Source organism: Schistocerca nitens, chromosome 5 (assembly GCF_023898315.1).
Source record: "Schistocerca nitens isolate TAMUIC-IGC-003100 chromosome 5, iqSchNite1.1, whole genome shotgun sequence".
NCBI classification, from domain to species: Eukaryota; Metazoa; Arthropoda; class Insecta; order Orthoptera; family Acrididae; genus Schistocerca; species Schistocerca nitens.
In genome coordinates, this window is record NC_064618.1 from 192,345,921 (window position 1) to 192,360,535 (window position 14,615).

Sequence of the window (14,615 nt, forward strand, 5' to 3'; positions counted from 1 at the left end):
CATCCAGGTAATATTTACAGCGACCGCCGATATTTCGGAGGGAGTACACCCCGCCATTTTCAAAGCACAAACTGCAAAGGACAGGCGATGTACAGGAAAATTTTAAACCTCGGTTCTTGGAGTAATTCAGGAAAGATAATACACACACACTGAACACAAGTGTCACCAAAGATGACCAAAGTCACAGGTTTAGATACTGAAAGACTATGAACTAGCAAGTGAGGCAACACTGACTGTCCCGCTGTTTTATAACAAGTGAGAGAGCAGGAATCCAAGCAGAGTTTAAACAAAAACCTCCATCCCTGACTACAAGGTTGCTCGCTAATTTCATCTCAACAGTCTCCTTAATAACACTAGCTCAACAGCTGGACGTGCATGCCAATATCTCGGTATTGTTATATAACATAAGGTGACTAGTATCAAAACGATGTTCGGCAATAGAAGATCTACTTGGTTGCAGTAATCGTGTTTGCCGTTTGTGCTCAGTACATCGGTCCTCCACCGTCCTGATAGTCTGACCAATACATGCCATGCCACAGCTAGAAGGAGTGCGATATACTCCCGCCTCACGCAAAGCAAGATCGTCCTTAACAGAACCCAAAAGCACTCTAATTACAGCAGCCAGGCTCTTTGCCAGCCTCCCTGCAAGACAGTAATGCCACCCTCAGGAGTTGCCTCGCCATTCGGTGGGTCCTGGGCTGTCGCATAAGCCTCGAGGAGAATGTTGGAGTCGTTTTGCTAGTGAATATCAATGATACTGGCGCGGCTACGGTCATCGCATGGAACCTATTTTAGGAGTCCAGTTGCTTGTATCTGACACAGCTGTCAGTTTATTGTAAACATCACACCCTCACATTAACGATGCGACAAAGAAATTTCTTCAAGATTGCATACTACAGGCTCCATGCCAACTTCTCTCCAAGAAATTAATGACGCCCTTAGGAGGTATCTCACCATTAGGCAGGTGCTGGGCATTTGCATAAGCGTCAAGGACGTTTTTGAAGTCATTCTGCTGGTGCACATCTGTGATACTGTCTTGGCTACAATCAAAGTCATTCTGCTGGTTCACATCTGTGATACTGTCTTGGCTACAATCACCGCAAGGAACCTCTCCTAGGAACCCAGTGGTTTCAAACCGATGCACCGCTTCACATTTACTGTAACCCTCGCACCCTCACATCAACGATTCGACAAAGAAGTTTCTTCGCGATTGCATACAACAGGCTCTCTACCATCTTACATCCAAGAGACTAATGCTGCCCTCAAGGGTTGTCTCGCGATTAGGCTGTTGCTAGACTATTGCATAAGAATCGAGGATATTGTCGGTCTCATTCTGGTCGTGTACATCCATGATTTCAGCGCGGCTACGGACACCGATGGAACCTATCCTGGGGCTCCAAAAGCTTGTATTCCATGCTTCACTGCCTATTTACTCTAACCCTCGCACCCTCACACTGACGATGCGACATAGAAATTGCTTCGCGATTTCTTACTACAGTCTCCATGCCGACTTCTCTCCAAGAAATGCCGACCTCAGAACTTGTCTGGCCATAAGGCGAGTGCAGAGCCACTGCATAAGCTTCGTGTACAGTGTACCAGCGCGGCTATAGTCAACACATGGATCCTACCCTAGGAGCCCAGTAGGTTGTATCCGACGCACCGCTGCCCGTTTACTTAAACCCTCCCACCCTCACATTAACGACTCTACACGGAAATTGCTTTACAGTTGCATACCACAGGCTCCATGCCGACTTCTGTCCTAGAAACTAATGCTGCCGTCAGGAGTCATCTCGCCATTAGGCTAGTGCTGTGCTATCATAACCATTGAGGACATTGCTGGAGTCATTCTCCTACTGTAAATCTACGATACTAGCGCAGCTACGGTCACTGCCAGGAACATCGCCCGGGAGTCAAGTAGCTCTTAACCGATGCAGCGCTTCACTTTTACATAACAAAAAAATGTTCAAATGTGTGTGAAATCTTATGGGACTTAACTGCTAAGGTCATCAGTCCCTAAGCTTACACACAACTTAACCCACATTGTGCAAAGGATAAACACACACACCCATGCCCGAGGGAGGACTCGAACCTCCGCCGGGATCAGCCGCACAGTCCATGACTGCAGCGCCGCAGACCACTCTGCTTATCCCGCGCGGCTTACAGTAACCCTCGTACCATTACATTGACGAAGTGGCACAGTAGTTTCTTCGCGATTGCATACTGCAGCATCCCTGCCCTCTTTCCTTCAAGAGCCTAATGTCACTCTCATGGGTTGTCTCGCCATTAGACGGGTGCTAAGCTACTGCATAACCCTCGAGGACACTGTCGGAGTCATCCTGCTATTGTACATCTAAGATACTGGCGCGGCTACGTCACTCACGGAACCTCATTTCCGAGTCTTGTCATTGGGCGGAGGCTGGGATAATGCATGAGCAACGAGGATATTATCGGCGTCATTCTGCTAGTGTCTTGCGCGTCGACGTCCACCGCATCGTGAGTGAATACTACTGGCTCAATGCCGACTTCTGTCCAAGAAACTAATGCCGCCATGATGACTTATGTTGCCATTTGGCGGGTGTTGGGCTACCGCATAAGCCTTGAGGAAATAGTCAGCTAGTTTACATCTATGATACTGGAACAGCTACAGTCACCCCATAGAACCTCTCCTGGGAGTAAAGTAGGTTGTATCCGATGCACCACTGCCTGCTTACTGTAACCATCGCACTTTCACACTGACAATACGACACAGAAATTGCGTAGTGACTGACTACTACAGGCTCCATACCAACTTCTCTCAAAGAGACTAATGCTACCCTCAGGAATTGTCTCGACATTAGGCAGGTGCTGGGCTGTTGTATAAGGTTCGACAATATTCTCGGAGCTATTCTACTAGTGTACATCCAAGATACCGGTGTGGTTACCGTCACGGCATGGCACATCTACTGGGAATCCAGTAGCTAAACGTTTACAGTAGGCCCCGCACCCTCACTTTTCGAATGCAACACTGAAATTGCTTCGTGATTGCACACTACAGGCCGCATGCCGAGACTAATGCCACCCTCAGGAGTTGTATAGCCATTACGCGGGTGATGGGCTACTGCGTAGGCCTCGAGCACCTTGTCGGAGTCATACCGCTAACGTATATCTATGATCTTGGCACGGCTACTGTCACCACATGTAGCACATCCTGGGAGTCCAGAAGCATGTAACCGACGCACCGGTGCCCATTCATTGTAACCGTCGCACCCTCACATTGAAGATGAGATACAGAGATTGCTTCACGATTGCATACTACAGGCTCCATATTGACCTTTCTCCTAGAGACTAATGCCACCCTCAGGTTGTGCCTCGCCATTATGAGTGTACTGGGCTATTACGTAAGTGTCGAGGACATTGTGGGAGCAATTTTGCCAGTGTGCATCTATGAAACTGGCGTAGCTACGGTTACAGCAAGGAGCCTGTAATACGTGTGCAGCAGCTAGTAACCGATGTACTGCTACATGTTTACTGCAACCCTCGCACACTTACATTAACGATGCAACACAGAAATAGCCTCACAATTGTTTACTACAGCCTACCTGCCAACTTCTTTCCAAGAGACTAATGCCGACTTCAGGAGTTGTCTCACCATTAGTCTGCTAGTTACACCTATGATACTGGCGCAGCTACTGTCACTGCATTGAACGACCCCTTGAAGTCCAGTAGCTTGTATCCGATGCAACACTACCCGTTGACTGTAAGCATCGCACCATCATATTGACGATGTGACACACAAATTGCATCATGATTGAATGCTGCAGGCCACATGCCGCCTTCTATACAAGAGTCTAATGCCGGCCTCAGGAATATGCAGGTGCTGGGGTATTGCATAAGCGTTGCAGACATTGTTGGAGTCATTCTGCTAGTGTACATGATAATACTGGCACGGCTACGGTAACTGCAGGGAACCTATCCTGGGCGTCCAGTAGCTTATATCCGATGCACCACTGTCCGTTTACTGTACACCTCGCATCATCAAATTATTGATGCTACACAGAAGTCGCTTCACCATGCCATACCATAGGTTCTTCCTGAATTCCGTCCTATGACGCCCTCAGTAGTTGTCACGCCATTAGGCAGGTGCTGGGCTATTACATAAGCATCGCAGACATTGTCGGAGTCTTTCTGTTAGTGTACATCTATGATACTGACACACCTACAGTCACCGCATCGCGACTGAATACTACTGCCTCTGTGCCAACTTCTCTCCAAGAGAATAATGCCGCACTCAGGAGTTGTCTCACCAATAGGTGGGTGCAAGGCTATTGCATTTTACTCGAGGACATTGTCAGGGTCATTCTGTTAGTGTACATCTATGACACTCGCGTGTCTACAGGCACTGCATAGAGCTTCTCCTGGGAGTCTTGTAGGTTTTATCCGAGGCACCGTTGCCTGTTTACTGTTGCACACTACAGTCTCCTTGAGACTTCCCTCTAAGAGACCAATGTCGCCCTCAGATGTTGTCTCGCCTTTAGCGGGTGCTGGGCTACGGCATAAACCTCGAGCACATTCATGGAGTCCTTCTGCTACTGTACATCTGTGATCTTGGCGCGGCTGTAACCACTGCTTGGCACCTCTTCTGGGTGTCCAGTAGCTTGTATCCGATGCACCACTGCCCATTTACTATAACCCTCGCCCCCTCACAACTTGGTGGAACGAGACAATGGGTGGTGGCAGGGATGCCGGTGGCAGGGGGCAGCATCTTCGACATCCATATTTGAGGAAACTGCCCATGGGAACTGTGCGAATGCTGGCGGCGGCAGCGGCAGCTGCAGCTGTGGCAGCTGGGACTGTGGCGGTGGGGGCGAAGGGATAGCCGATACAACGCCAGCCTGCTGGAAGTTTAGACACCAGGCGCAGTGCTGAAGGCAATGGCAGGGCCGGTCCTGGCTTGCGATAGTGCCAGAGCTGATCACAGTGCTTCTGATAGAGGGAACCCTCGTTGAGGCGGACAAGTGCCGTGGTGCGTCCGAGAATCGTGGAGACCTTGGTGGCAACCCAGCAGGGACGTGGCCCTTGGGAAACACCAACGCCAAGACTGGATCCTGCAGAGAGAAATGCAGCCATGCCGTGAAAATAGCATCCGGACCAGGGGAAGCAGGAAACTGGAGGGACAAGGCGTCTGATGAGAGTGGTCATGCAGCTTCTCTGCCAGATAGGACTCCGCGGTAAAAGAATAAGGAAAAGAAGACAGGAAGAGGTCGAGGGCAGCTGTGAGGGAGTGATGCTGACACAGTTTGGCCATCTGCGATTTAAACATGTGGACAAACATTTCAGCCAACTCATGGACGCGGGATGGAATGGCTCTTTGTGGAGCAGCTGGATGGCCGACGTGGCACAGAAGGAAATTAACTCTGCCAACGTGAACTGAGTACCATCGCCTCTGGTAGATCCTCGATGGCGAAAATATTATAGAGGGTTTGAATAGTGCGAGCAGTGTCTGTCGAGAACATGCATGCGATGTAGTGAAAACCACTGCCTGTCTCCACCAGAATGAGTCGGTAGGACCCTAGGAATGGAGCTGTAAAATCCAGAAGGAGCTGGGACCATGGGGCAGCGGTCAGAGGCCACAGAAGCAGACGACATGGCGGCGCCGACTGCTGAAGCTGACAGAAGGAGCAGGAAATCACCATGTGGGTGGTGTCGCCGTCCATTCCCCGCCAATAGACACGTTGACGTCAGGACAGTCCGTCAGTGCCAGACATGTATGAGCACAACGGCTCGCTGACAGGGGGAGGATGGTATCACGACACACCAGCGATCAGCACCCCGAAGAGAAGAAGAACCCTGTGGCAGACGGAAAAGTCGTTGCAGCGAGGCCAGTAAGCCTGGACCTTCAGGTCCGATACCTGAAGATGATCGGAGGGCCAGCCAAGTGGAAAATGGCGCAAAATCGTCCAGAGAACTGGATCTGAGGCCATGTGCTTTGCGACGAGCTTGGCGTCCAGTGGCAATGGTGGAGGAGGCTACGGCATCCAGATGAAAACAAGCAATCGTATCAGCACTGAAAACGGAATCCGCCACCACAGGAAGTCAAGAAAGAAGATCAGTGCTGGCAAAAAAGGTCGTGGCCCAGTAATGAATGTTGTAAGTGTACCCTGCAAGGCGCAGCGCCTAACGCTGCAGGCAGTGAGCAGTCCGGTAGGTATTGCGCATGTGGCTCCAAACACGGAGACCAAGAGCTTGTGGTCCGTGTAGAATATGAGCTGGTGGCCATAGATGAAGTCATGGAACTTCTTGAATCTAAAGAATATGACTAAGGCCTCCTTCACGATGTGGCCATAGTTGCGCTATGCATGTGATAGGGTTTTCGAAGTGTAAACCACTGGGCGCTAAACACCATCAAATTTATGAGTCAACACAGCCTCCATCCACAACGCATCTGTATCCAAAATAAGAGGCTTCATGGGATCATATGGGATGATGCATGGGGGATTGAGAAGAACAGATCTGAGATGCTGTAAAGCTCAATCACATTCCAGCGAGCAGGTCCTGGGAACATTCTTGTGAAGCGGCGATGCTGAGGTCCCGCCAGAGCCGCAGCATGTGGGATGAAAGGCCGATAATAATTCAGTAAACCAGAGATGGATATGAGCTGGGAGACATTTGTTGGCTTTGGGACCAAGTGAATGGACTCGAGGTATTGCGGCATTGGGCGAATTCCCACAGCACTCAAAACATGACTGAGATAGGTTAGTCGAGGGACAAAAAATTGACATTTGGCTCTAAACGCCGCAGTCTACAAAACCTCGAAAAGTTGCCAAAGATTTCTGACTAAGTCCATGGACGAGATCCCTGTGACTAAGATGTCGTCTAAGTAATTGGCAGTGCTGGGGACCTCCTTAGACACAGACTCCAGACATAGTTGGAGAATGGATGGAGCGATGGCGACCCCAAAGGGCAGGCAGTTGTACCAGAAAAGCCCAATTGATGATGAGGATCTCTTGAGAGGAATCATTGACTGGCAGCTGGAGGTATGACTCCCTAAGTTCAATCTTGGCGAAGATCTTTCCATCTGCCAACTTGGACAGAATATCATCGAGCTTCAGGATAGGGTAAGGGTCAATGACAGACTGGGCATTGATGGTGGCCTTAAATTCGCTACCCAATCGGGACCCATTCGGTTTTCCGAGAATGACAATGGGCGAAACCCAGCGACTGTGGTAAAGCAGTGTCACAACTCCCACCTCCTCCAGGCGACTCATTTTCTTGTGTAGAGTGTCCCACAGAGTGAAAGGCACCGGATGAGGCTTGTAAAACTTCAGAAAAGCTGAGGGAAATAGTTTGATGTGTGTTTCGAAACTGGACACCCACGGAGAAGAATCAGAGAAGACGTCAGGAAATGAATAGAAAACCAAGTGTAAAAGAGCGTCATGGGACACAGTTTGGACCGCCGTCGCTGAATCATGGATCTCAAGGTCAAGAGAATGAAAAAGATCCATACCCAACAGATCAGTGGCTGTGGAGGCGGCTAGGACCAACATTCTGGCAGTGACATAATGTGATAGATGCTGCAAGTGCATCAGGAACCACCACTGCACGCAGATAATGTCATTACTATAGCTCTTCAAGAGGGTTGGAAACGGGATGAAGGATGGAGCACCCAAATGATGGTGACAGTCACCATCAGTAATAGTAGCTGAGGACCCTGTGTCCCACTGGAAATGGAGAGGAGTCCAGTTGATCTGGACCGTCAGAGCGATGGACCCCATTTTGTGTGGGAGAACCATCTGGACAAACGAGATTCTCGGTAGCTGGTCAGAATTCTCCAAGACTGAGTCCTGAGGGTCGAACGCCGTGATGTCCACCTCCATTAATGAAGAGCAGCAAACGTCGGCCCATTGGCCTTTCGTCCCACAGGCAGAGCAGGCCACCCGCCAGAAACGACGCTGGTGCATAACAAAACATACCGACAACAGGAGGGCAACCTCTGTCATTGCTGAGCCCGAGAACCTACAATATGGTCTGGAGGAGGAGTTAGTGGCGGGGCGCCCAACGCTGGCTGCTGGCTCGGGCGTTGCTCCAGCGTCCGTGGCTCCGAACAACGATGGGGCGGCTGCATGTCAAACACCTGGGGCGGGCCTAGTGCGCCGCAGACGGGAAGACTGTTCATTGGCACCAATGTCCAAGGAGGTATCCTTCAGCTTCAACATCTCCGTTCACAGAGCATCGTCAGGAGCATGGACCAGAATCATGTCGCGAATGAGGGCCGAACCATATGACTGCTTACACCCTGGGCTGGTACAAGATAACTGCCTGTCCTGGGAGAGCCCTTGAAGGCAAGCAATCCATTCCGTCTAAGACTGCAATGGACTCTTCTGACAGCTGAAGAACTAGTGGCGAGCTACTGCGACGTGGACCTGGGTATCAAAATACTCTGGTCAGCTGTTCGCAAGCGACAGCATGGGATTCTACCTCTGGATGCAACTGCTGCTTAGTGCATAAACGTCAGGACCCATACAGGCAAGAAAATCGCACGTCGCTGGCCTGTGTCGATGATTCCATGCGCAAGGAAATGTTGTTCCAAGCGAGCCACATAATTACTCCACAGTTCAATAGACGTGTCAGACGGTGTGAACGCGGCAGGAGCGCCGATGCCGGCAACCCCTGAGGAGTACTAGTCAGAGCCTGCAGACGCTGAATCAGAAGGTCAATCGTTTGTAGCATACGTCCCAACAGCTCAAGGACGCGAGCCGACAGCGCATCTCAACCCGTAATTCCTTCAGCCATGTCAGCAATCAAAGGAGCAATGCAGGAATTCGAGCAAACTCGTCGCCACTGCCAAATACACTGAGCAAGAACCAACCCGTTTTGTCAACTTTTTTATTAAGGAAACTTCAATAAACCACCATCATTAACACACTCTTCAGAAACAACTAAATAATAACGATCCGCTCTGCGGATCAAGCAAATAACAATTAATTCCTATAAACAGGGTTCACCTTCGACTCTACACGCCTACAACTATTCCATGTCGAAGTCGGCTGTTAGCAGCTGGTAGATAGCCTAACAAGAAGGAAGCGACGTCTCACAATAGTTGCCGCTGGAGCGCCGATCTTCTCTGCACTCGGCGAATCGAGAACTACCAGCTGAATGGCCAGGCGCCGGCTTATCTAGCCCTGGGCTGAAGTATATTTCTGGAACTAGTGGCACACATTTGATCGCCAAGAAATAGTTCTTCGTCGTCGCGCCCCCTTCCTCTGCTGCTCGTTGATGCCCTCTGATGGACTTTGGCCATACCTATATGTTTGTTGTCAACTGGGTACTTATTTGTAAGCCGGCCGAAGTGGCCGTGCGGTTAAAGGCGCTGCAGTCTGGAACCGCAAGACCGCTACGGTCGCAGGTTCGAATCCTGCCTTGGGCATGGATGTTTGTGATGTCCTTAGGTTAGTTAGGTTTAACTCGTTCTAAGTTCTAGGGGACTAATGACCTCGGCAGTTGAGTCCCATAGTGCTCAGAGCCATTTTGAACTTATTTGTAAACACTCTTGCATTGGCCAGACTTCGCAGCGGAGTCAGCAACCTACGTCGCTGGTCTGTCTGCGGAGTTGCCGCTGTAGTAGGCGTCTGTGTTGACCGCAGCACCTCGTAACCGACTCCCATTAGAATCCTGCAACAAAAACCACTGACATTCTAATTTACCTTACTTTTAGTTTGTTAATGTCAATAGGCATCGTTCCGCTTAAGTAAGTGTATGTTTCCACAAAATATCTACTTTCGAAGTGTTTTTGGCTAACCATACGAGCCCCTGACTACCAATCCATTCCGTGAGAACCGCATATCAATAGCACTTTCCATCACCAGGATCGCACTTTCCAGTATTTGGAGTCCTGGTTTTTGGTGATTCACCCTGTGTACCCCACCACAGTGAATGACAACACTAAATACAGACAACACGTATGTACTCTGGTGCCTCGTTCCACTTGTAACGGAAAACTCCAACTATAATCATCTGTATTGTGTCTTCTGGGTGCTCCACTCCCATTATCCGGAAGTTTATATATACACTGCCCCTCCCAGCGTGTCACAGCAATCCGAGAGTAGTGTAAGTGGTGGATTGACGAGATTGAACATTTGAAACGTAGGAAATAGTAATTTGATTTGATGCATAGCGTTGTATGTGCCAACACGCAAATGGCAATGGACGTCTATGCTGAAACCGACACGAAGCGATGCATACCGCTTGTCTGCATATCACAGTGTAGGTTGGTGGTGATGGTATTCCAGTGATGGTAACTTTTACATAATGCTGTGCCTCTGATTCGTCTGGTCTCTCAATAGTTAATGATACAGTACACGTAAGTGATGGTACTAAAACGGAACCCAACTATCCTGACCTAAATCCTCCTGAGTTCCCCACGTCATCAATAAAGACGGGCATGCCTTTGACGCAGCTCTGATCAGCTACCATGATCAATTGGCGGAGGACGAACTGTCATGGATAAATACGGTTAGTCCACTCTTTTAGTGTCTCCATAGGTGTCGATGCTCTCGTCTGGCGGACAGGGAATTACACTTGAAGGTGTACGGCGGTGTGTCTACTTCATTCACTCATTGAAGCACTCTTAGAGCTCAGGGCCTCATAAATGCCCCCTCCCCACACATAGAGAAAAAAAAACGTAATAGATTTGACAGTATTTTATATTAATAAGTTCTCTTTTTATATCTGTGCATTGCTACGATTTCGCTTCTTAGATTTGTTGGTGCTTTTCACATTTCTTTCCTGTTCTGAGTCTGCAGTAACATATTTAGCTTAATTATGCAGGTACATATCCTTGTTTGGATAACTGAGACTAGTTAGGTTGACCCTTCATGATTTCGTTGCCTGTGCCAAAATTTTCATCTCAGAATAGCTGTGACATCCAGTGACCTGAGTTACTTGTTGCTCAGATTCCAATATTTCTCTTTGTGTACAATTTTTACTTTCTACAGTTACAATACAATGGAAGTTATGCTTTATGTCATACCATGTTTCCTATTATGATTACATTTTCCATATATTCCTTTCCTTACCGGTTCAGAGGACAACTTATAGATTTCTTACCTTATTGGGGCACTTAACATTGCGGGACTTAGCATTTAGTTGAGTACGTAGGTTTCAAGCGCTACTCTGAGATAAGGTGCTTGGCAGAGGAGAGTAATTCGTGGCAGTCCACAGCAAACGAGTCAAAAGATTATTGACACAAAAAAGAAATCTCTCGAGATGATTGTTGGCGGCCATTGATCACGCTTCTCATGAGCCACATAGTCACTTTTCCGTTGTTTGATAGTGCTTCAACCTTGAATGGCGGTTACAACTGATGAAAAAATCCATAGCCTGTATTTACCTTACTGCTTATATACGACCTTCAAGTCGATCTCTTATCTACAGTAACAGAAAGGTATTTGGCTGAGTCACACGATGGTAAGTCTGTGCAACATTATATAATCAGCTGTTGGGGAGCGATTCTCTGCTTCCTGATTTTCTCACAGTCTATCATTCACTCTGTCGTCCTTCGCTAATCTCATTTGCGCTACTCCACATTACTTCTGTATTTTTTTTAGTTTACTCTCTATACGTATTTTACGCTCATTGCACTGTCGATTCCATTCAACAGCTCCTGTAATTCTTTCTCACTTTGAATTTCTGATTCACGTTCAGTGTCGTCGACGAATCCTTTTTATTGATATACTTTCATGCTTGATATTAATCCCATTCCTGAAACTTTCATGTATTTCTTTTATTTCTTCTCCAACAAACAGGTTGGACAGTTGTGGAGAACTTCTGCGTCCCTGTCTAACACACTTTTAGAGATAACACTTCTTTCTTGGCCTTCCATTGTTCTCCTTCTGTACTAATTCTCACAAATATTGTCTCTTACCTGTGTTTATGTTGTTCCCGCGAATCAAACCTGAAATCTCAGCGTCAGTAGCCTGAACACCTACAACAGGACCAATCGGATGTTTTTTTATTTCTTTTTAAAGCTGAGGCATCAGTCCTCCACCAACTTATGGCCTTTTTATCAGAGAGTAGGATTTGAAATCTATGTCCTCAATTATGTGCTGGTAGTATTCTAATATCGTCTTCCCCCACTTCCCTCTTCATTTCCCTCTAGTAGTATAGAGATGATTTCCTGACGTCTGAACAGAAGTCCTATCATCCTGAACCTTCATTTTGTCTGTGTTTCCCATACTTCATTTCCTTGTTGATCTTCTTCATTCTTTACCTTTAGCGCTACGTCTCAAATGCTTCGATTCTTTTCCGTTCCGTTTTTCCCATTACCATAAAATACTGTGCTCCAAACGGACATTCTCAGATGTTTCTGCCTCTCATTAAGACCTTTTTTTGAAATTAATAAACTTCCCTTGGTCAGGAATACCCTTTTTGTCAGTCCTGGTCTGCTTTTTATGACCTTCCTTGCTCTGTTCATTATGAGTTATTTTGATGACAAGGTAACAGAATTCCTCAACTTCATCGACAGTTCTGAGGTTAAGTTTCTTGCTATTCTTATTTTTGTAACTTCTCTCTTTCTTCCATTTTCATTCAAAGCATACACTGAAGTCATTGCACCATTCATTCCTTTCGACAATTCCAGTAATTTTCTTCTCTTTCACTCAGGATAGTAACTTAATCGACCAATTTTATCGTTGATACCCTTCCACCTTGAATACTAATCCCACTCCTGAACCTTTCTTTTGTTTTCGTCATTGCTTCATCGATATATGGATTGAACAGGAGGGATGGAAGATTTCACCCATGTCTTACACCCTTTTTAATCGGAGCACTTCGTTCTTAGTCTACCGGTCTTACTGTTACCACTTGGTTCTCGTACATATTGTATATTACCCGTATTTCGGTGTAACTTAACCCTGCTTTTCTAAGAATTTCGAACATCTTGCACCCTTCGAAAGTGTCGAACTCTTTTTCCAGGTCGATAAATCTTATGATGGCGTCTTGATTTTTATTCAGTCTCGCTCCCATTATCAACCGCAACGTCAGAACTGCCTCCGTGGTGCCTTCATGTTTCCTAAAGTCATTGTGATCGTCATCTAACACATCCTCAATTTCGTTTTCCATTCTTCTGTACATTATTCTTGTCAGTAGCGTGGATGCAAGAGCTGCTGATAGTGTGATAATTCTCGCCCTTGTGGCCTCTTACAATTTTCAGAATTTCATCAACGTGTGTTTTCCGAAAGTCTGCTGGTATATCGCCAGCAATTCGCGTAGTTGTTCTGTTCCTGCTTCTCCCGATGATTTTAGACTTCCAGTAGAATGTTAGCTATCCCATATGCCTTATCTGATCTTAAGTCTTCCAAAGCTCTTTTACATTATGTTTCTTATACTGGGTCCCCTTTCTCTTCTCTATCGACTCCCATTGCTTCTTCTACTACGTCATCAGACAAATCCTCCCGCTCACACAGGCCTTCAGTGTACTCTTTCTAATTATTCGGGCTCTCCTCTGCATTTAATAATATAATTACCATTGCATTTGTAAATTTACCGCCCTTGCTTAAAATTGCACCGAAGGGTGTTTTGACTTCCCTATATGCTTCCGTCGCTCCAGCAACAATTTCTTTTTCGTCATTTTTCGTGCAGCCATTTCGTCTGAGCTTCCATGTACTTCCTATTCATTTGTACATCTACATCTACATGGATACTCTGAAAATCATATTTAAGCGCCTGGCAGAGGGTTCATCGAAGGACCTCCACAACTCTCTGTTATTCCATTCTCGTATAGCGCGCAGAAAGAATGAACACCTATATCTTTCCGTAAAAGCTCTGATTTCCCTTATTTTATCGTGGTGATCGTTCCTTCCTATGTATGTCGGTGTGAACAAAATATTTTAGTATTCGGAGGAGAAAGTTGGTGATTGGAATTTCGTGAGAAGATTCCGTCGCAACGAAAAACGCCTTTGTGTTAATAATGTCCACCCCAGATCCTGTATCATGTCAGTGTCACTCTCTCCCCTATTCCGCGATAACATAAAACGTGCTGCTCTTTTTTGAACTTCATCGATATACTCCGTTAATCCTATCTGATAAGTAACCCAGACCAGGCAGCAGTAATCCAAAAGCAGAAGGACAAGCGTAGTGTATGCAGTCTCTTTAGTAAATGCATTTTCTAAGCGCTCTGCTAATAGAATGCAGTTTTTAGTTTGCCTGCCCCACAACATCTTCTATGTGCTTTTACCAGTTTAAATTGCTCGTTATTGTAATACCTAGGTATTCAGTTGAATTTACTGCTTTTAGATTAGGCTGATTTATCGTGTAACCGAAGTTATTTTGGGTCAACTGCCACTTTTCACTCCCAATGACATGTATTTCTGTATTCGTAAGTTTCCCTAGACATTTTTGTGCTTCCTTCTTTCGTCGATCAACTGAAATATTTCTTCTTTTAGCTATGTTTTCTTCGCAAATACTTTCCTTGTAGCTATGCTTCCGTTCCAACTTCTATAACTGCCATTTTTAGAGATGTCTGTTTCTCTGTAACGGAAATGCCCACTGACCTATTCCTTATAGTAGTATTTATAGCCTCACAAAACTTCACCTTCGTCAGTTCTTCCGTACCCCACTTCTTTGCTCATTGGTTATTGCCG

The 14,615-nt window shown here is 46.8% G+C and overlaps 1 protein-coding gene across 1 annotated transcript in view; it reads left to right on the forward strand.

Moving 5' to 3' along the window:
* The window catches only part of LOC126260338 (nephrin-like), a 226,713-nt gene that overhangs the window by 171,172 nt on the left and 40,926 nt on the right, over positions 1–14,615 (forward strand). The gene's annotated exons all lie outside the window — the stretch shown is intronic.